A 21,507-nucleotide genomic window follows, 5' to 3' on the forward strand; every position below is an offset into this window, starting at 1 on the left:
CATATAGATAAATACGCACACACTCAAAAAAAAATGTATCATTAGAGGTCTCGAGCAGTCAAAATGTCAAATGCCATCGCTATAATAACCATATGACAAATGCCCCTCCCTATAATAAACCATATGACAAATGCCCCTCCCTATAATAAACCATATGACAAATGCCCCTCCCTATAATAAACCATATAACAAATGCCCCTCCCTATAATAAACCATATGACAAATGCCCCTCCCTATAATAAACCATATGACAAATGCCCCTCCCTATAATAAACCATATGACAAATTCCCCTCCCTATAATAAACCATATGACAAATGCCCCTCCCTATAATAAACCATATTACAAATGCCCCTCCCTATAATAAACCATATGACAAATGCCCCTCCCTATAATAAACCGTGTTAATTTATGGTTGACTATCTGCGACTGCACCTCTATTGTTCACCCCCCCCTCCCCCCTAATGGTTAAGATTTGGGGAAGGTGTGCTGATCCTAGATCTGTGCCTATGGGCAACTTCTACCTGCAACGGTCTTCAATACAAAACAAAGACGCATGTTTAATCAATCTCTCTTACAGAGAATCGCCCAGAGCCTGAAGGAAGAGCAAACAAAGCTAATGGCCCAGGTGTCCTCATTCTCTGACGTAGCAGCTTGAATACCCAGAGGGCAGGAGAGACGGTAACGCAAGTCACTGTTTACAAATGACAGTGGAAAGGCATTTCTTCTCTTTATAAGTTATGAATGGTATTACTGTTGTACTTTCTCTCTCTCTCTGGTCCTTGCGTACAGGTAGTATAGACTCATCCCGCTTTCAGCCGTATGTCTCTCCCGCTGACCTGCATGGCATGTGTTACCCTACAGTCAGACGGACGCTGGTCTGCTTATCCAAGCTCCTCCAAGCTCCTCGGGTGTATAGATGTGAGTACATGGCTTATTTGGCATGTTTACTCTTCCAAATATGACATAATAATATGATAGGCATCTGAATAAGACAAAAGATACAGGCCTATGAATGAATCAGGAGCCTAGTCCATTGCATGATGAGAGTATTTGACCTGTCCTCCTGCTTTCCCTACACCTGCCATCCACCATGTTGTCCCTGTGCTGATGCTGTCCACCATGTTGTCCCTGTGTTGATGCTGTCCACCATGTTGATGCATGGGATTTGTTGGCCCTCCAGAGAGCAGTCTTCCAGGGCTTATCTCAAGAGGCCTTATCTGCCTGCATCCAGTCCCTGCTCAAAGCCTCTTCATGTCATCCTCAAGAACAAGGTTGGTGCAGATTTATTTTAGGCACAAGGACAATGCGATGCACGTAATGCATTACGGTATACATTCAGTTGCCAGTTTATTAGGTACACCAAAAATGGTTTTACAGACAGTGAGTCACGTGGCCATGGCTTGCTATATAAAGCAGGCAGACGGGCATTCAGTTACTGTTCGATTGAACGTTTGAATGGGCAAAACGAGTGACCTAAGCGACTTTGAGCGTGGTATGATCATCGGTGCCAGGCGCGCCAGTTCCAGTATCTCAGAAATGGCCTCCTAGGGTTTACAGAGAACGGTGCGACAAACAAAAAAAACATGTGGTCAGTGGCAGTCCTGTGGGCAAAAACTGCTCGTTGAAGAGAGAGATCGAAGGAGAATGGCAAGAATCGTGCAAGCTAACAGACGGGCCACAAACAGACAAATAACAGAGCAGTACAACAGTGGCATGCAGAACGACATCTCAGCTAAAAACAAGAAGCGGCTCCATTGGACACATGATCACCAACACTGGACAACTGAGAAGTGGAAAAACATTGCCTGGTCCGTCGAATACTGGTTCCTATTGCGTCATGTTGATGGCAGAGTCAGGATTTGGTGTAAGCAGCATGAGTCCATGGCCCCATCTTGTCTGGTGTCAATGTTACAGGCTGGTGGTGGTGGTGTGATGGTGTAGGGAGTGTTTTCCTGGCACATGTTAGGTCCCTTGATGCCAATTGAGCAATTGTTTCCATACCCCCAAAGAATTCAGACTGTTCTGGAGGCAAAGGGCGGTCTGACCCGGTACTAGATAGTTATACCTAATAAACTGGCCCTGGGTGTACATTTCTGACTGTAAAGGGTGTCATTCCAAAACAACTGTAGCCCTTCACCTGTTCACCTTTTTTCTACTTAAATGGGTCAATACTGGTTTTCTTTTTGGGGAAAAGGTTAACATTTGAAATATTCTGATGTTAAAGTTACTGGTATGGTTTCATCTTGTACAGACACAAGTAGACGGTCAGCTGTTTCCGATAAAACACCTGTTTATCATGAGGGAACAGATGGCCCCATCCCACACAGACTTTGCCATCAAGGAGATCTCTCTGGACCTGAAGAGAACCAGAGGTGAGATGGTGAGGAGGGAGAGAAGAGGTTCCTTAAAACCTGTCATCACATTAGCATAATCATTCGGGGATGACTGTTGTGTCCAAATGCACATGGCTATTATTATAACGTTATAACTTGAGTTACTGTATAGCCTTCTCTAGCTGTCGGTAGAATTGCTCCTGTTCTGGTACTTCCAAGGTCGGATTTAATTTGTAACACTAGAGAGCACTCTAATCCTTCTTCAGCAAGATCCATCTTTTCTTTTCCTGTTTTAAATCAGATGCTGCCTTCAAAATGATGAACCCCAAATCTGTACCTAGTTTCTTCAGACTCAACAGCCACAATGCCATCCTAGAATTTCTCTTAGAGGTAAAGTTTTTTTTAGATTTAGTTGAAATACATCATACACATATAGGACCAGGAGTTTCTATGTCAGGAAAACCTCATGGCCCTATATGTCATTTGAGAGGTCCCTCATCTACAATTCCAGTTACTAGTAACTAACTAACCTCTCTCTCTGGACCTAATCTATAGTACTATGTACTAGTAACTAACTAACCTCTCTCTGTTGAACCTAATCTACAGTACTATGTACTAGTAACTAACTAACCTCTCTCTGGACCTAATCTACAGAACTATGTACTAGTAACTAACTAACCTCTCTCTGGACCTAATCTACAGTACTATGTACTAGTAACTAACTAACCTCTCTCTGTTGGACCTAATCTACAGTACTATGTACTAGTAACTAACTAACCTCTCTCTGGACCTAATCTACAGAACTATGTACTAGTAACTAACTAACCTCTCTCTGGACCTAATCTATAGTACTATGTACTAGTAACTAACTAACCTCTCTCTGGACCTAATCTACAGAACTATGTACTAGTAACTAACTAACCTCTCTCTGGACCTAATCTACAGAACTATGTACTAGTAACTAACTAACCTCTCTCTGGACCTAATCTATAGTACTATGTACTAGTAACTAACTAACCTCTCTCTGGACCTAATCTACAGAACTATGTACTAGTAACTAACTAACCTCTCTCTGGACCTAATCTATAGTACTATGTACTAGTAACTAACTAACCTCTCTCTGGACCTAATCTACAGTACTATGTACTAGTAACTAACTAACCTCTCTCTGGACCTAATCTACAGAACTATGTACTAGTAACTAACTAACCTCTCTCTGGACCTAATCTATAGTACTATGTACTAGTAACTAACTAACCTCTCTCTGGACCTAATCTACAGAACTATGTACTAGTAACTAACTAACCTCTCTCTGGACCTAATCTATAGTACTATGTACTAGTAACTAACTAACCTCTCTCTGGACCTAATCTACAGTACTATGTACTAGTAACTAACTAACCTCTCTCTGTTGGACCTAATCTACAGTACTATGTACTAGTAACTAACTAACCTCTCTCTGTTGGACCTAATCTACAGTACTATGTACTAGTAACTAACTAACCTCTCTCTGTTGGACCTAATCTATAGTACTATGTACTAGTAACTAACTAACCTCTCTCTGTTGGACCTAATCTACAGTACTATGTACTAGTAACTAACTAACCTCTCTCTGTTGGACCTAATCTATAGTACTATGTGCTAGTAACTAACTAACCTCTCTCTGGACCTAATCTATAGTACTATGTACTAGTAACTAACTAACCTCTCTCTGGACCTAATCTATAGTACTATGTACTAGTAACTAACTAACCTCTCTCTGGACCTAATCTATAGTACTATGTACTAGTAACTAACTAACCTCTCTCTGGACTCATCTATAAAAAAGCCAAAAAAAGCTGATTCCGATTAATCAGCTGATTTTTCTCTATATATATATATATGTTTATCTCTCTCTCTCTATATATATAAATATATATATATATGTTTATCTCTCTCTCTATATATATATATGTTTATCTCTCTCTCTATATATATATATATATATGTTTATCTCTCTCTCTATATATATATATATGTTTATCTCTCTCTCTCTATATATATATATATATATATATGTTTATCTCTCTCTCTCTCTCTCTCTCTATATATATATATATATATATATATATATATATATGTTTGTAATAATGACAATTACAACAACACTGAATGAACACTTTTATTTTAACATATAATAATACATAAATAAAAATCTATTTGGTCTCAAATAAATAATGACACATGTTCAGTTTGGTTTAAATAATGCATAAACACAGTGTTGGAGAAGAAAGTAAAAGTGCAATATGTGCCATGTAAAAAAGCTAACGTTTAAGTTCCTTGCTCAGAACATGAGAACATATGAAAGCTGGTGGTTCCTTTTAACATGGGTCTTCTATATTCCCAGTTGTAGTTATTAAAGGAATTATTAGGACTATTTCTCTCTATACCATTTGTATTTCATATACCTTTGACTATTGGTTGTTCTTATAGGCACTATAGTATTGCCAGCCTAATCTCGGGAGTTGATAGGCTTGAAGTCATAAACAGCGCTGTGGATCAAGCATTGCTAAGATCTGCTGGCAAACGCAGGAAAGTGCTGTTTGAATGAATGCTTTACGAGCCTGCTGCTGCCTACCACCGCTCAGTCAGACTGCTCTATCAAATATCAAATCATAGACTTAATTATAATATAATAACACACAGAAATGCAAGCCTTAGGTCATTAATATGGTCAAATCCGGAAACTATAATTTCGAAAACAAAACGTTTATTTTTTCTGTGAAATACGGAACCGTTCCGTATTTTATCTAACGGGTGGCATCCCTAAGTCTAAATATTGCTGTTACATTGCACAAACTTCAATGTTATGTCATAATTATGTAAAATTCTGGCAAATTAATTCCGGTCTTTGTTAGGAAGAAATGGTCTTTACATAGTTTGCAACGAGCCAGGTGGCCCAAACTGCTGCATATACCCTGCCTCTGCTTGCACAGAACGCAAGAGAAGTGACACAATTTCCCTAGTTAATATTGCCTGCTGGCTAAATATGCCGGTTTAAAAAATATACTTGTGTATTGATTTTAAGAAAGGCATTGATGTTTATGGTTAGGTACATTGGTGCAACAACAGTGCTTTTTTTGCGAATGCGCTTTTGTTAAATCATCACCCGTTTGGTGAAGTAGGCTGTGATTCGATGATAAATTAACAGGCACCACATTGATTATTTGCAACGCAGGACAAGCTAGTTAAACTAGTAAGATCATCAACCATGTGTAGTTTGATTGTTTTTTATAAGATAAGTTGCTAGATAAGTTTAATGCTAGCTAGCAACTTATCTTGGCTCCTTGCTGCACTCGCGTAACAGGTGGTCAGCATGCCATGCGGTCTCCTTGTGGAGTGCAATGTAATCGGCCATAATCGTCGGCCAAAAATGCCGATTACCGATGTGTTAAGAAAACTTGAAATCGGCCCCAATTAATCGGCCATGCCGATTTAATAGGACGCCCTCTACTAGTAACTAACCTATGTCTCTCTGTCTCTGTTGGACCTTAGGCATCACCTGAGATAAAAGAACACTACATCGACTGGAAGAAGGACGTAGACCGCCACTTGAAGTTCAGCTGTGAGCAGTTCATCCAGCAACAGACTCACCTCTCTGTGGGGAATCTGGAGGAGTTTCTCACCGAGGTAACGTGTAAGTCAGACCGAGGAGTGGACAGGCAGACGTAGCCCTGGGCTCTGACTGCACAACATGATGCTTCCACCCCCGTGCTTCACGGTTGGGATGGTGTTCTTCGGCTTGCCAAGCATCCCCCTTTTTCCTCCAAACATAACGATGGTCATTATGGCCAAACAGTTCTATTTTTGTTTCATCAGACCAGAGGACATTTATCCAAAAAGTACAATCTTTGTCCCCATGTGCAGTGCAAACCGTAGTCTGGCTTTTTATGGCAGTTTTGGAGCAGTGGCTTCTTCCTTGCTGAGCGGCCTTTCAGGTTATGTCGATATAGGACACGTTTTACTGTGGATATAAATACTTTTGTACCTCTTTCCTCCAGCATCTTCACAAGGTCCTTTGCTATTCTGGGATTGATTTGCACTTTTCGCACCAAGGTACGTTCATCTCTAGGAGACAGAACGCGTCTCCTTCCTGAGCGGTATGACGGCTGCGTGGTTCCATGGTGTTTATACTTGCGTACTATTGTTTGTACAGATGAATGTGGTACCTTCAGGCGTTGAACCAGGCTGGACAAAAAAAAATTCTGAGGTCTTTCTGATTTCTTTAGATTTTCCCATGATGTCAAGCGAAGAGCACTGAGTTTGAAGGTAGGCCTTGAAATACATTCACAGGTACACCTCAAATTGACTCAAATGAGAAGCTTCTAAAGCCATGACATCATTTTCTGGATTTTTCCAAGCTGTTTAAAGGCACAGTCAACTTAGTGTATGTAAACTGACCCACTGGAATTGTGAGACAGTGAATTATAAGTGAAATAATCTGTCTGTAAACAATTGTTACAGACAGTTGGACTCTACAAGGTGTCGAAAACGTTCCACAGGGATGCTGGCCCATATTGATTCCAATGCTTCCCACAGTTGTGTCAAGTTGGCTGGATGTCCTTTAGGTGGTGGACCATTCTTGATACACACACGAAACTGTTAAGCTTGAAACCCAGCAGTGTTGCAGTTTTCGACACAAACCGGTGCCCCTGGCACCTACTACAGTACCATACCCCGTTCAAAGGCACTTCAATACTTTGTTTTGTCCTTTCACCCTCTGAATGGCACACATATCCAATACATGTTTCAATTGTCTCACGGCTTAAAAATCCTTCTTTTAACCTGTCTTCTCCACTTCATCTACACTGATTTGAAGTGGATTTAACAAGTGACATTAATAAGGGATCATTAATAAGCTTTCACCTGGATTCACCTGGTCAGTCTATGTCATGGAAAGAGCAGGTGTGCTCCCGAGTAGCGCAGCGGTCTAAGGCAGGGCAGCTCAGTGCAAGAGGCGTCTCCCTGGTTCGAATCCAGGCTGTATCACATCTGGCCGTGATTGGGAGTCCCATAGGGCGGCGCACGATTGGCCCAGCTTCGTCCATGTGTGGCCGGGGTAGGCCGTCATTGTAAATAAGAATTTGTTGTTACCTGACCTGCCTAGTTAAATGAAGGTTACTTTTTTTTTACAAATAATAATTGTACACTCAGTGTATATCGATAGCGCCCTCATCTCTGATGGGCACGAAATATCAAGTGCGCCTTTTGGCTATTTAGTGTGGTCTCAATCAAATGATTTATAGGCTATGAAGCACGTGATTGGAGAAGCACAGAGCAAAGTTCAATTTCTAAGATTGATGGTGTTTTTTTTACCTTTATTTAACCAGGCATGTCAGTTAAGAACAAATTCTTATTTTCAATAACAGCCAAGGAACAGTGGTTTAACTGCCTTGTCAGCTCAGGGATTTGAACTTGTAACCTTTCACTTACAAGTCTAACGCTCTAACCACTAGGCTACGCTGCCTAGTGTAAATAAAACTAGGCTGCATTACACACTGCAGTGGATATTCCAACCCTGAGCCCCGCCTGCTCTGCTCTTGTTGATCAAACACGTTGTGTGCTACCTAACCAATGGCTGTGCTGTGTAGGCCTACTGTACGTTGGCAGTTCAGGAGTCAAAGAAAAAATGTATTAGGTCTATTCCCCCAAATTCTATGTCTTCTGCGCGGACTAGCCTATAGCCTATGTTCTGTTCAGTTTGAGAAGGAGGGGCGCAAAGATGAGAAGGAGGACTGGAGGTCAACTTTGATAGCTTGCTATGATTTGATTTTAATACAAACAATATGTTTCTTTCCCATGATGTATTTATCAGAGTTATTGACCTCACAATAAGGCAGAGTCTAGTAATTTACTTGAAGTAAAATGGACAGTTCCTGGTGCTGAAAGTTGGCAAATTCGAGTAGACATTCATTTGAACCGTCTTCGTTTTAATTAGACTTTACTAACACAAAAGGGGCTTTGTGTTGGAGCCAATTTCTGTTTGACTGATGAAATTAGGCTATAGACTGATATATCCATAGATTCCTCCTCCCACCATGCACTCTTTAAATAGCCTTCCTCCGCGTCAGTGAGGGGCTGTTATGTTAAAACCAAGACTCCAATTGAGGGGGTATGAGAGAGTATGCCTTAGGCCTTCATTTTATTAAAGAAAATGTCAAAGAGCACAGGTCTACCCTTTTGTTAGCGTAAGATTTTGAAGAAAATAAAACCGATTTGAATGATTTCAAGTCATTTATAACAGCACTTTGATCGGTGATGCTTTATGCTACAAACCAGCTATATCCACTGTGATTATTATTTCCCCCTGTTGGTCATCTGTGAACGTTTGAACATCTTGAAGAACAATCTGGCCTTAATGGCCATGTACTCTTATAATCTCCACCCAGCACAGCCAGAAGAGGACTGGCCACCCCTCAGAGCCTGGTTCCTCTCCACCCAGCACAGCCAGAAGAGGGCTGGCCGCCCCTCAGAGCCTGGTTCCTCTCTAGGTTTTGTCCTATGTTCCTGCCTTTCCAGGGAGTTTTTCCTAGCCACCATGCTTCAACATCTGCATTGCTTCCTGTTTGAGGTTTTAGGATAGGTTTCTGTATTGCACTTTGTGACAACTGCTGATGCAAAAAGGGCTTTATAAATACATTTCATTTGTTAGCTTACGGATACGATTATATAAAGTGATCTATAATAGCGTTTCGGTATGTGATGCTTTATGCTAGAAACAAGCTGTAAAATACCTGGGAAAGACGTGACTGATGCATTATGGGAATATCATTGTTTTAGTTTCTTTGACATTAAGAGGCTGAGCTACAACCTTCTATAGCCAAGGTAGACCAAAACATTTCCTTTGCGTGGAAATCTAATTCTGTCACTGTCAATTGGTATAAGTTATTCACTTTCTGTACAATAGAAGATGTTTAAAGCCAAACAGCTTTTAGGAAACCTCTCGTTGGGTTAAGCCACGGAAGAGTAGCCAGCAGTTAAAGCTTACATTTGCCTGTGTCAGTAGGCCTTCTGTGTCTGGGGAGGGAAGGTAGACCTAACTTTTGAAAGTACCATGCTCCGATTCCTAATAAATTATTTGCAAACAAGATGCACTGATTTGGCATTGGAGATAAGATGACAACATAGGCCTATCTCTCTGTCCATTCTTAGCCTGGAATTTGTGTGGTATTATTAAAAAAGATTCTACTAATGTGAAAAATTACAAAGAATTGCATGACATTTTTATAAAAGGCACATTTTTTTCAGACCTGCAAATATGATGATAGATTCATGCTTTTACTATGAAGATCTTTCCACCCCTACTCTTGTCCACAGGGGTCTGCGAACCCACAACCTTCTGGCCCGCAGCCCTGTGCTGTATAAAAATTCCTGTGTTGCCATATATTGCTTACAGGATGAAGAACAGTTTCTAAAACTGTATATCTCAGGCTCTGTTCTGTCCAAGAAGTGAGTGTAAACGGTAGATGTTCTCTGCTATCCACTTTTGTTTTAATGATTATTTTAGGTATAGGGGAAGGGTCACTGGTTAGCTAGCTTGCAGGAAGTATTTAGTGTTGTGTGCATTGCGTTTGTGCATTTAGCTAGCTACCATTGCATATGAAGTGTGACTGGCTCATCCGCGGATGTACGGAGAAAAGGCCCTCATTTATTAATTTTTTTTGCCTCTCACACGGGAGGGTTCGTACTCTCTGATTGGCTCAAAGTCAAGTTGTTGGCCAATGATGAGCATTCTACAAGTAGAATCGGTAGGTTCGTCGCTACCGGGTTGGTACGCAGCAGGTACCACTTTTTGTTCTAGCAAGAGAAGGAACGGCCTCACGCCGTGATGAGTACCAGTCTATCAGCAGTGAGATTCTCTGTGTGTTTCATGCTTTAGACTGTTAAAAGATTAGTAGGACTATGTTAATTAATCACTTCTTGATCTGTCCTCTTGAAAGAAAGTGCCTTCATAAAGTATTCACACAGCTTGAATTTAAAATTGATTACATTTAGATTTTGTGTCACTGGCCTACACACAATACCCCGTAAAGTCAAAGTGGAATTATGTTTTTAGAAGTTAATAAAAAATGAAAAGCTGAAATGTATTGAGTCAAGTATTCAACCCCTCTGTTATGGCAAGCCTAAATAACTTCAGCAGGAAGAATGTGCTTAACAAGTCAGATCATTTGCATGGACTAACTCTGTTTGAAATAATAGTGTTGAACATGATTGTTGAATGACTACTCCAGGTCCCTCATTCAAGCAGTGAATTTCAAGCACATATTCAATGACAAAGACCAGGGATGTTTTCCAATGCCTCGCAAAGAAGGGCAACTATTGGTAGATTAAAAAAATATATATATCCCTTTGAGCATGGTGAAATTATTATTTACAGTGCATTTGGAAAGTATTCAGACCCCTTGACTTTTTCCACATTTTGTTACGTTACAGCCTTATTCTAAAATAGATGAAATTGTTATTTTCCCTCATCAATCTACACACAATACCCCATAATGACAAAGCAAAAACAGGTTTTTAGAAAGTTTTGCTAATTTATAAAAATATATCACATTTACATAAGTGTTCAGACCCTTTACTCAGTACTTTGTTGAAGCTTTACAGCCTCAAGTCTTCTTGGGTATGACACTACAAGCTTGGCACTTGTATTTGGGGAGTGTCTCCTATTCTTCTCTGCAGATTCTCTCAAGCTCTGTCAGGTATTTGTTTCAGGTCTCTCCAGAGATGTTCGATTGGGTTCAAGTCCGGACTCTGGCTGGGCCACTCAAGGACATTCAGAGACTTGTCCCGAAGCCACTCCTGCGTTGTCTTAGATGTGTACTTAGGGTCGTTGTCCTGTTGGAAGGTGAACCTTCGCCCCAGTCTGAGATCCTGAGCGCTCTGGAGCAGGTTTTCATCAAGGATCTCTCTGTACTTTGCTCCATTCATCTTGCCTCGATCCTGACTAGTCTCCCAGTCCCTGCCGCTGAAAAACATCCCCACAGCATGATGCTGCCACCACCATGCTTCACCGTAGGGATGGTGCCAGGTTTCCTCCAGACGTGATGCTTGGCATTCAAGCTAAAGAATTCAATCTTGGTTTCATCAGACCAGAGAATCTTGTTTCTCATGGTCTGAGAGTCTTTAGGTGCCTTTTGGCAAACTCAAAGCGGCCTGTCATATGCCTTTTACTGAGGAGAGGCTTCCGTCTGGCCACTCTAACATACAGGCCTGATTGGTGGAGTGCTGCAGAGATGGTTGTCCTTCTGGAAGGCTCTCCCATCTCCAGAGGAACTCTGGAGTGCTGTCAGTGACCATCAAGTTTTTGATAACCTCCCTGACCAAGGCCCTTCTCCCCTGATTGCTCAGTTTGGCCGGGCAGTCAGCTCTAGCAAGAGTCTTGGTGGTTCCAAACTTCTTCCATTTAAGAATGATGGAGGCCACTGTGTTCTTGGGGACCTTCAATGCTGCAGAAATGTTTTGGTACCCTTCCCCAGATCTGTGCCTCGACACAATCCTGTCTTGGAGCTCAATGGACAATTCCTTCAACGTCATGGCTTGGTTTTTGCTCTGACATGCACCGTCAACTGTGGGACCTTATATAGACTGGTGTGTGCCTTTCCAAATCATGTCATCAATTGAATTTACCACAGGTGGACTCCAATGAAGTTGTAGAAACATCTCAAGGATGATCAATGGAAACAGGATGCACCTGCGCTCAATTTCTAGTCTCATAGCAATTGGTCTGAATATAAGGTATTTCTGTTTTAAAAAATGTATACATTTGCTAAAATTTCTAAACCTGTTCTCACTTTGTCATTATGGGGTATTGTGTGTAGATTGAGGATTGTTTTTATTTAATAAATTTTAGAATAAGGCTGTAACGTAATAAAATTTGGCAATAGTCAAGGGGTCTGAATACTTTCCTAATGCACTGTACACTTTGGATGGTGTATCAATACACCCAGTCACTACAAAGATACAGGCATCCTCTTAACTCAGTTGCCGGAGAGGAAGGAAACTGCTTGGGGATTTCAGCATGAGGCCAGTGGTGACTTTAAAACACTTAGTTAAAGCTGCAATATGTCACATTTTGGGCGACCAGACCAAATCCACATAGAAATGTAGATTGTCATTCCGTTGAAAGCAAGTCTAAGAAGCAGTAGATCTGTTCTATGTGCGCAATTTCTATGCTTCCCGGCCTTAAGTTTAGTTTTTGCGTCTTTTACTTTCAGTTTTGTACACCAGCTGAAAATAAAATATTTTGGCTTATGGATTTCTGCATAGTGCATCTTTTTAAATGGCTGTGAATAGAGAAACCTGAGGTTAGATCAACTACATTGTAAACTCTGCAAAAAAAGAAATGTCCTCTCACGTGTAAATATTTGTATGAACATAAGATTCAACAACTGAGACAAACTGAACAAGTTCCACAGACATGTGACTAACAGAAATGGAATAATGTGTCCCTGAACAAAGGTGGGTTCAAAATCAAAAGTCAGTATCTGGTGTGGCCACCAGCTGCATTAAGTACTGCAGTGCATCTCCTCCTCATGGACTGCACCAGATTTGCCAGTTCTTGCAGTGAGATGTTACCCCACTCTTCCACCAAGGCAACTGCAAGTTCCCAGACATTTCTGGGGGGGAATGGCCCTAGCCCTCACCCTCCGATCCAACAGACGTGCTCAATGGGATTGAGATCCGGGCTTTTCACTGGCCACGGCAGAAAACTGACATTCCTGTCTTGCAGGAAATCACGCACAGAACGAGCAGTATGGCTGGCGGTGTTGTCATGCTGGAGGGTCATATCAGGATGAGCCTGCAGGAAGGGTACCACATGAGGGAGGAGGATGTTTTCCCTGTAACGCACAGCTTTGAGATTGCCTGCAATGACAACAAGGTCAGTCCGATGATGCTGTGACACACCGCCCCAGACCATGACGGACCCTCCACCTCCAAATCGATCCCGCTCCAGAGTACAGGCCTCGGTGTAACGCTCATTCCTTAGAAGAAAAACGTGAATCCGACCCACGAATCTGACTCACCGATGGTGAGACAAAACCGCGACTCGTCAATGAAGGGCACTTTTTGCCAGTCCTGTCTGGTCCAGCGACGGTGGGTTTGTGCCCATAGGCGACGTTGTTGCTGGTGATGTCTGGTGAGGACCTGCCTTACAACAGGCCTGCCTTACAACAGGCCTACAAGCCATCAGTCCAGCCTCTCTCAGCCTATTGCGGACAGTCTGAGCACTGATGGATGGATTGTGCGTTCCTGGTGTAACTCAGGCAGTTGTTGTTGCCATCCTGTACCTGTCCTGCAGGTGTGATTTTCGGATGTACCGATCCTGTGCAGGTGTTGTTACACGTGGTCTGCCACTGCGAGGACGATCAGCTGTCCGTCCTGTCTCCCTGTAGCTCTGTGTTAGGCGTCTCACAGTACGGACAGTGCAATTTATTGCCCTGGCCACATCTGCAGTCCTCGTGCCTCCTTGCAGCATGCATAAGGCACGTTCATGCAGATGACCAGGGACCCTAGGCATCTTTCTTTTGGTGTTTTTCAGAGTCAGTGGAAAGGCCTCTTTAGTGTCCTAAGTTTTCATAACTGTGACCTTAATTGCCTACCGTCTGTAAGATGTTAGTGTCTTAACGACCGTTCCACAGGTGCATGTTCATTAATTGTTTGTTTCATTGAACAAGCATGGGGAAACAGTGTTTAAAGTCTTTACAATGAAGATCTGTGAAGTTATTGTCACGCCCTGACCAGGTGAACTCTGCTATTTTGGTCAGGGTGTGGCATTTCTATGCTTTATTTTCTATGTTTTGGTTATAGCCTTTCTTTGTGTTTTATTTCTATGTTGGGCTCGGGGGTGATTTCCCAATCAGACAGCTGTCGCTTGTGAAGTCTGATTGGGAATCACATTTAAGTTCCTTTTCCCCCACGATGTTTGTGGGTTGTTGTCTCGTTATTTGAGCACGTAACGTATTGGCAGTTTTTCCTTGATTTTGTGTACATGTTTAATTCTAGTGTGTTAAATAAACATGTATTCGCTCCCAGCTGCGTTTTGGTCCGCTTCCTCGTCTCCCGACGACAATCGTTACAGAACAACCCACCGAACCAGGACCAAGCAGCGGGAGGAAAAGGAGCGCGAGAGATGGGCTCGCGAGGGAAAGGAGTTCTGGACCTGGGTGGAGATCATGTCGGTGAAAGGACCCTGGCGGACGGACTCCCAGGTCGAGGAGGAAAAGCCAGCCGGTAGACGGAGTCACAGGCGGCGGTCGAGGAGGCCCGGAAAACAGCCCCAAGAAAATCTTTGGGGGGGGCTAATGGGGTGGTCCGGAAGGGCAGAGGAAGAGCCCAGACCACTGCTCTCGTGGGGGATGACGGCGGAGGAAGAGAAGGAGATGAGGCGTTTGATTGAGGACCTGCAGAGGGAAGATCTGGAGGAGGAGCCATGGTATGCTGAGTTGCGCGCTGTGTCGCCAGTGCGCCCGCACAGCCCGGTGCGTCCGGTGGACATGCCCAGCACATGCCGTGCTAGGACGAGTGGCTAAACCGGCTCCACGCTTCAGGTCACCAGTGCGTGTTCACAGTCCTGTCTGGCCCGTTCCTGTTCCCCGCACCAAGCCCACGGTGCGTGTACCCAGTCCTGTCCGGCCCGTCCCTGCTCCCCGCACCAAGCCATGGGAAGCGGAGTTGCGCGCTGTGTCGCCAGTGCGTCCGCACAGCCCGGTGCGTCCGGTGGACATGCCCAGCACATGCCGTGCTAGGATGGGCATCCAGCCAGGACGAGTGGCTAAACCGGCTCCACGCTTCAGGTCACCAGTACGTGTTCACAGTCCTGTCTGGCCCGTCCCTACTCCCCGCACCAGGTCAGTGGTGCGTGTCCCCAGTCCTGTCCAGCCCGTCCCTGCTCCCCGCACCAGGTTAGTGGTGCGTGTCCCCAGTCCTGTCCGGCCCGTCCCTGCTCCCCGCACCAGGTTAGTGGTGCGTGTCCCCAGTCCTGTCCGGCCCGTCCCTGCTCCCCGCACCAGGTTAGTGGTGCGTGTCCCCAGTCCTGTCCGGCCCGTCCCTGCTCCCCGCACCAAGTCAGTGGTGCGTGTCCCCAGTCCTGTCCGGCCCGTCCCTGCTCCCCGCACCAAGTCAGTGGTGCGTGTCCCCAGTCCTGTCCGGCCCGTCCCTGCTCCCCGCACCAGGTTAGTGGTGCGTGTCCCCAGTCCGGCCCGGCCCGTCCCTGCTCCCCGCACCAGGTTAGTGGTGCGTGTCCCCAGTCCTGTCCGGCCCGTCCCTGCTCCCCGCACCAGGTTAGTGGTGCGTGTCCCCAGTCCTGTCCGGCCCATCCCTGTTCCCCGCACCAAGCCCACGGTGCGTGTCCACAGTCCTGTCCGGCCCGTCCCTGTTCCCCGCACCAAGCCCACGGTGCGTGTCCACAGTCCTGTCCGGCCCGTCCCTGTTCCCCGCACCAAGCCCACGGTGTGTGTCCACAGTCCTGTCCGGCCCGTTCCTGTTCCCCGCACCAAGCCCACGGTGCGTGTCCACAGTCCGGCACGGCCCGTGTCTGGTCCACCGGTGCCCAATCCTGTTCCGGTCGACGGCTCCGCTCCGGAGCCTGAGCATGCCGCTCCACAGTGGTCCAGTCCGGGCCAAAGGGGTAGGGCTAGGGTGGAGGCAGGGGGAGAAACACGCCCGGGGCCAGAGCCTCCACCGAGGGTGAGGCGCCCACCCGGGTCCCCCCCTTAATAGACTTTAGGTTGGTGCGCTGGGAGTACGCACCGTTGGAGGGGGGGTACTGTCACGCCCTGACCAGGTGAACTCTGCTATTTTGGTCAGGGTGTGGCATTTCTATGCTTTATTTTCTATGTTTTGGTTATAGCCTTTCTTTGTGTTTTATTTCTATGTTGGGCTCGGGGGTGATTTCCCAATCAGACAGCTGTCGCTTGTGAAGTCTGATTGGGAATCACATTTAAGTTCCTTTTCCCCCACGATGTTTGTGGGTTGTTGTCTCGTTATTTGAGCACGTAACGTATTGGCAGTTTTTCCTTGATTTTGTGTACATGTTTAATTCTAGTGTGTTAAATAAACATGTATTCGCTCCCAGCTGCGTTTTGGTCCGCTTCCTCGTCTCCCGACGACAATCGTTACAGTTATTTGGATTTTTACAAATTATATTTGAAAGAGGGTCCTGTAAAAGGGACGTTTTCTTTTTTTGCTGAGTTTAGTTACTCCACAATAATAACCTAAATGACTGAGTAAAAAGAAGGAAGCCTTTACATAATAAAAATATTCCAAAACTTGCATGCTATTGCTATTAGGCACTAAAGTAAAACTGCAAAAAATTGAATAGAGCTAAACAAAGGCAAAATCCTAGAGGAAGACCTGGTTCAGTCTGCTTTCTAACAGACACTGGGAGACAAATCCACCTTTCAGCAGGACAATAACCTAAAACGCAATAACCTAAATTGTCTTGTAACTCTATAGCAAGACTTGAAAATGGCTGTCTAGCAATGATCAACTTGACAGAGCTTTGAGAATTTTTTGAAGAATAATGGGCTAATATTGTACAATCCAGGTTTGCATGGCTCTTAGAGACTTACCCAGAAAGACTCACATCTGTAATTCTAACATTTATTAACTCAGGTGGTTGAATACTTATTTAATCAAAAGATATGTTTTATTTTCCTTTAATACATTTTTTGTTGTTGAATGTTTTCTTCCACTTTGACATTCAAGTATTTTGTGTAGCTTGTTGACATACATGACAATTAAATACATTTTAATTCCACTTTGTGAAGCAACAAAATGTGGAAAAAGTAAAGTCAAAGGATGTATGTACTTTCTGAAGGCACCGTAGCTGTACTGTATGTTAACAGTAGGCTGCTAATGCTGTCATAAGGCAGTTCACCAATGAAAACAAGGCATTTTGAATGATTGGTAGCCTAGTAGTCAGACCTAACTTGATGGATGAGGTGAGGGATGGTGATCTGATACAAGCTCATATAGGCCTAGTTCAGTTGTTTCACATTCCAAATAGCCTACAGTAAACTAGACTATTATAAAACTAAGACAGTTTACATTTTAACTAGACTATCCACATAAAGACACCTATTAGTTACAATAATCATTACCCCCCCACCCCCCTAAACTTCACCTAGAAAAATGTAAAAGTGTCATTGAGACAACCTTAATTTTATTAACGATCAAACACCTGACTTCTGTGTTGGCTACTTTGTTTGATATAATTTAAGACTCTGCAGTAGGTTTCAGGAAACAGCACTTATAGGTTTTTAAAATCAAATAGTTAAATTCTGAGGGGGAAGTTGGCCCCCTCCAGACTTCCCCCCTACCCAACCTTAGGCCTACATCAGAACCACCTTGTTAGAAAATCCTAAGGAGAGCCCTGATTGTACATTTAAACATATTTCTAGTTAGCTAATGAAGAGCAGCCAATTACCAAATACTCCTAACAGTCTATAGCCTACCACTCCTACCCAGGCAGCCTTCTGCCAACATCCTTATTAGGTAACAAAAGGTGCATTTCCCTATGATTTGAGCAGTGTGGGGGGCCTGGGGTTCCACAGTCGCACTGAAGTGGTACTCATAAAAATTCTTCAAGGTTGGCAGGTGTGAGATTACTCATGTTGTCCTTGAGTGAGGGTGATGGACTTGTGTTGTTTCAGGTGTCTGCTCTGAAAACCATGGTGATCCAAGGAGGTCCCACCCACAACCTCTCTCAACAACCTTGGGCAACAGCCAGGTAAGAATCAGTAGCATCATATTTCAGTGGAACCTCTAAATCATGTGGTGGAAGGAAGGCATGGAACTGGAAAATGACTTTCTGTGCCTCCCCTTTTAGCCAAGATCAACGACGTAGTGATGTCAACCTACCGGGTGATGAAGAGCAAGCTGCCAAGCACGTTACAAAGCATGTCCTTGTACCTGGCCAACGGAAACACAGAGTTTATCCTCTTCAAGCCTATTCGGGTGGGTGTCTGTTAGACGCTGGAGGAATTGAAACTCTCATTCTCCTTTTTCCAACCCTGTACTAGCCTGGTCCCAAATCTGTTTGCGCTTTCCTTCCTGACAAAAATGACAATACAGCACAAACAGATCTGGAGCCAGGCTAACCCTGTTCGGGATCTCATGAGGGTTTTGGTACACACCTACAAAACATATAGATGTTTTCAGCAGGTGCTGAGGCTGAGCAATGCGCAGTTACCATTTTCAGCCTCTATCCTGCTTGTTAAAGAGAAATCATTGTTCAGTAATTATTGTGGCTCTTTGTGTACGGCTAAGTGCTAATCTAAGTGCTAATCTAAGTGAATCTAAGTGCACAACAACGGCGTTGACATGGCAACTAGGATACAAAGGGGACCAGCAGCTGTCTGACTAACCTGCTGTTTTCTCCAACAGAACAACATCCAGCAGGTGTTTCAGAGGCTGCACACCGTGATTCAGGAGAAATACAGCAGAGAGGACCTTCAGATCATCGCTTGCCCTTCTATGTACTGGCTACACTACAAAATCAGAACCAAGGGCATGGTATTACAAGGTTCATCACTCTCACTCTGGAGGTGGCTGTTGGATCTCAAGATCTTTTTACAAGTGTATTTAATAAACTTTGTTTTATTCAGGTTATCCAATTGGGATCACAATATATTTTTCACTGTGTGTAGTGGCGTCTGGAGTGACATTGGTGTCATGCTGGATGTTGTTAGCTCTGTGTTTCTGTTCTCTCTCCAGATTAACCTGCTGTTGTCTGTGAATAAGTGGCCTGAAGGGCTGGTCAGTAGAAGATGACGAGCTCTGTCTGACCTGACCAGACAGTAGTGTTACTCCAGCCCTGACCTGACCAGACAGTAGTGTTACTCCAGCCCTGACCTGACCAGACAGTAGTGTTACTCCAGCACTGACCTGACCTGACCAGACAGTAGTGTTACTCCAGCCCTGACCTGACCAGACAGTAGTGTTACTCCAGCCCTGACCTGACCTGACCAGACAGTAGTGTTACTCCAACCCTGACCTGACCAGACAGTAGTGTTACTCCAGCCTTGACCTGACCTGACCAGACAGTAGTGTTACTCCAGCCCTGACCTGACCTGACCAGACAGTAGTGTTACTCCAGCCCTGACCTGACCTGACCAGACAGTAGTGTTACTCCAGCCCTGACCTGACCAGACAGTAGTGTTACTCCAGCCCTGACCTGACCAGACAGTAGTGTTACTCCAGCCCTGACCTGACCAGACAGTAGTGTTACTCCAGCCCTGACCTGACCTGACCAGACAGTAGTGTTACTCCAGCCCTGACCTGACCAGACAGTAGTGTTACTCCAGCCCTGACCTGACCTGACCAGACAGTAGTGTTACTCCAGCCCTGACCTGACCAGACAGTAGTGTTACTCCAGCCCTGACCTGACCAGACAGTAGTGTTACTCCAGCCCTGACCTGACCTGACCAGACAGTAGTGTTACTCCAGCCCTGACCTGACCAGACAGTAGTGTTACTCCAGCCCTGACCTGACCTGACAGTAGTGTTACTCCAGCCCTGACCTGACCTGACCAGACAGTAGTGTTACTCCAGCCCTGACCTGACCAGACAGTAGTGTTACTCCAGCCCTGACCTGACCTGACCAGACAGTAGTGTTACTCCAGCCCTGACCTGACCAGACGTAGTGTTACTCCAGCCCTGACCTGACAGTAGTGTTACTCCAGCCCTGACCAGACCAGACAGTAGTGTTACTCCAGCCCTGACCAGACCAGACAGTAGTGTTACTCCAGCCCTGACCTGACCTGACAGTAGTGTTACTCCAGCCCTGACCTGACCTGACAGTAGTGTTACTCCAGCCCTGACCTGACCAGACAGTAGTGTTACTCCAGCCCTGACCTGACCTGACCAGACAGTAGTGTTACTCCAGCCCTGACCTGACCTGACAGTAGTGTTACTCCAGCCCTGACCTGACCTGACCAGACAGTAGTGTTACTCCAGCCCTGACCTGACCAGACAGTAGTGTTACTCCAGCCCTGACCTGACCAGACAGTAGTGTTACTCCAGCACTGACCTGACCAGACAGTAGTGTTACTCCAGCACTGACCTGACCAGACAGTAGTGTTACTCCAGCACTGACCTGACCAGACAGTAGTGTTACTCCAGCCCTGACCTGACCAGACAGTAGTGTTACTCCAGCACTGACCTGACCAGACAGTAGTGTTACTCCAGCCCTGACCTGACCTGACAGTAGTGTTACTCCAGCCCTGACCTGACCTGACAGTAGTGTTACTCCAGCCCTGACCTGACCAGACAGTAGTGTTACTCCAGCACTGACCTGACCAGACCAGACAGTAGTGTTACTCCAGCCCTGACCTGACCAGACAGTAGTGTTACTCCAGCCCTGACCTGACCAGACAGTAGTGTTACTCCAACCCTGACCTGACCTGACAGTAGTGTTACTCCAGCCTTGACCTGACCTGACCAGACAGTAGTGTTACTCCAGCCCTGACCTGACCTGACCAGACAGTAGTGTTACTCCAGCCCTGACCTGACCAGACAGCAGTGTTACTCCAGCCCTGACCTGACCAGGAGCCCTCGGTGAGAGTCTAGAAAAAGTACCACCGGACAGGACTGTGCTAGTCTTTGGCCCTCGGGGACCAGCCTAAGAAGACGGGGGGTGCACAAAACTCCTACACAAGGCCAAAGATACCCCGACACAACTGCTCTGAGCATGTCGAGGTCCAGTTATCAATTCAGTCAGTCACTCAGTTGGTAGGTAGTTGGGATCGTCAGTCACTCAGTTGGTAGGTAGGTAGGTAGGTAGGATCGTCAAGCACTCGGTAGGTAGAATCTTCAGTCACTCAGTTGGTAGGTAGGTAGGTAGGTAGGTAGATAGGTAGGTAGGTAGAATCGTCAGTCACTCGGTAGGCAGGTAGGTAGGTAGGTAGGTAGGTAGGTAGAATCGTCAGTCACTCAGTTGGTACAGTGGTTCTTCCTTTAAAAGTTAGGCGTTTATGCTGCGACCGTTAGTGGTAGATGGTGATGTCATTGCACCACACTATCACAAGGGGCAGTTAGAACACTGATCTATCGGTAGTCTAAACTATGGCAATTAATGGAGGCGTTTTCAGTCTGAGTCTCTCCTGCATCAGACAACAACAAAAACTGTCGGTG

At 44.9% G+C, this 21,507-nt stretch overlaps 1 pseudogene; it reads left to right on the forward strand.

Annotated features, from left to right (window-relative positions):
- LOC115160562 (conserved oligomeric Golgi complex subunit 3-like) overlaps window positions 1-19,147 on the forward strand; it is a 28,518-nt pseudogene extending 9,371 nt beyond the window's left edge.
- The last annotated feature ends 2,360 nt before the right edge of the window (window positions 19,148-21,507 follow it).

The sequence above is a fragment of the Salmo trutta genome, chromosome 24, assembly GCF_901001165.1.
Source record: "Salmo trutta chromosome 24, fSalTru1.1, whole genome shotgun sequence".
Lineage (NCBI taxonomy): Eukaryota > Metazoa > Chordata > Actinopteri > Salmoniformes > Salmonidae > Salmo > Salmo trutta.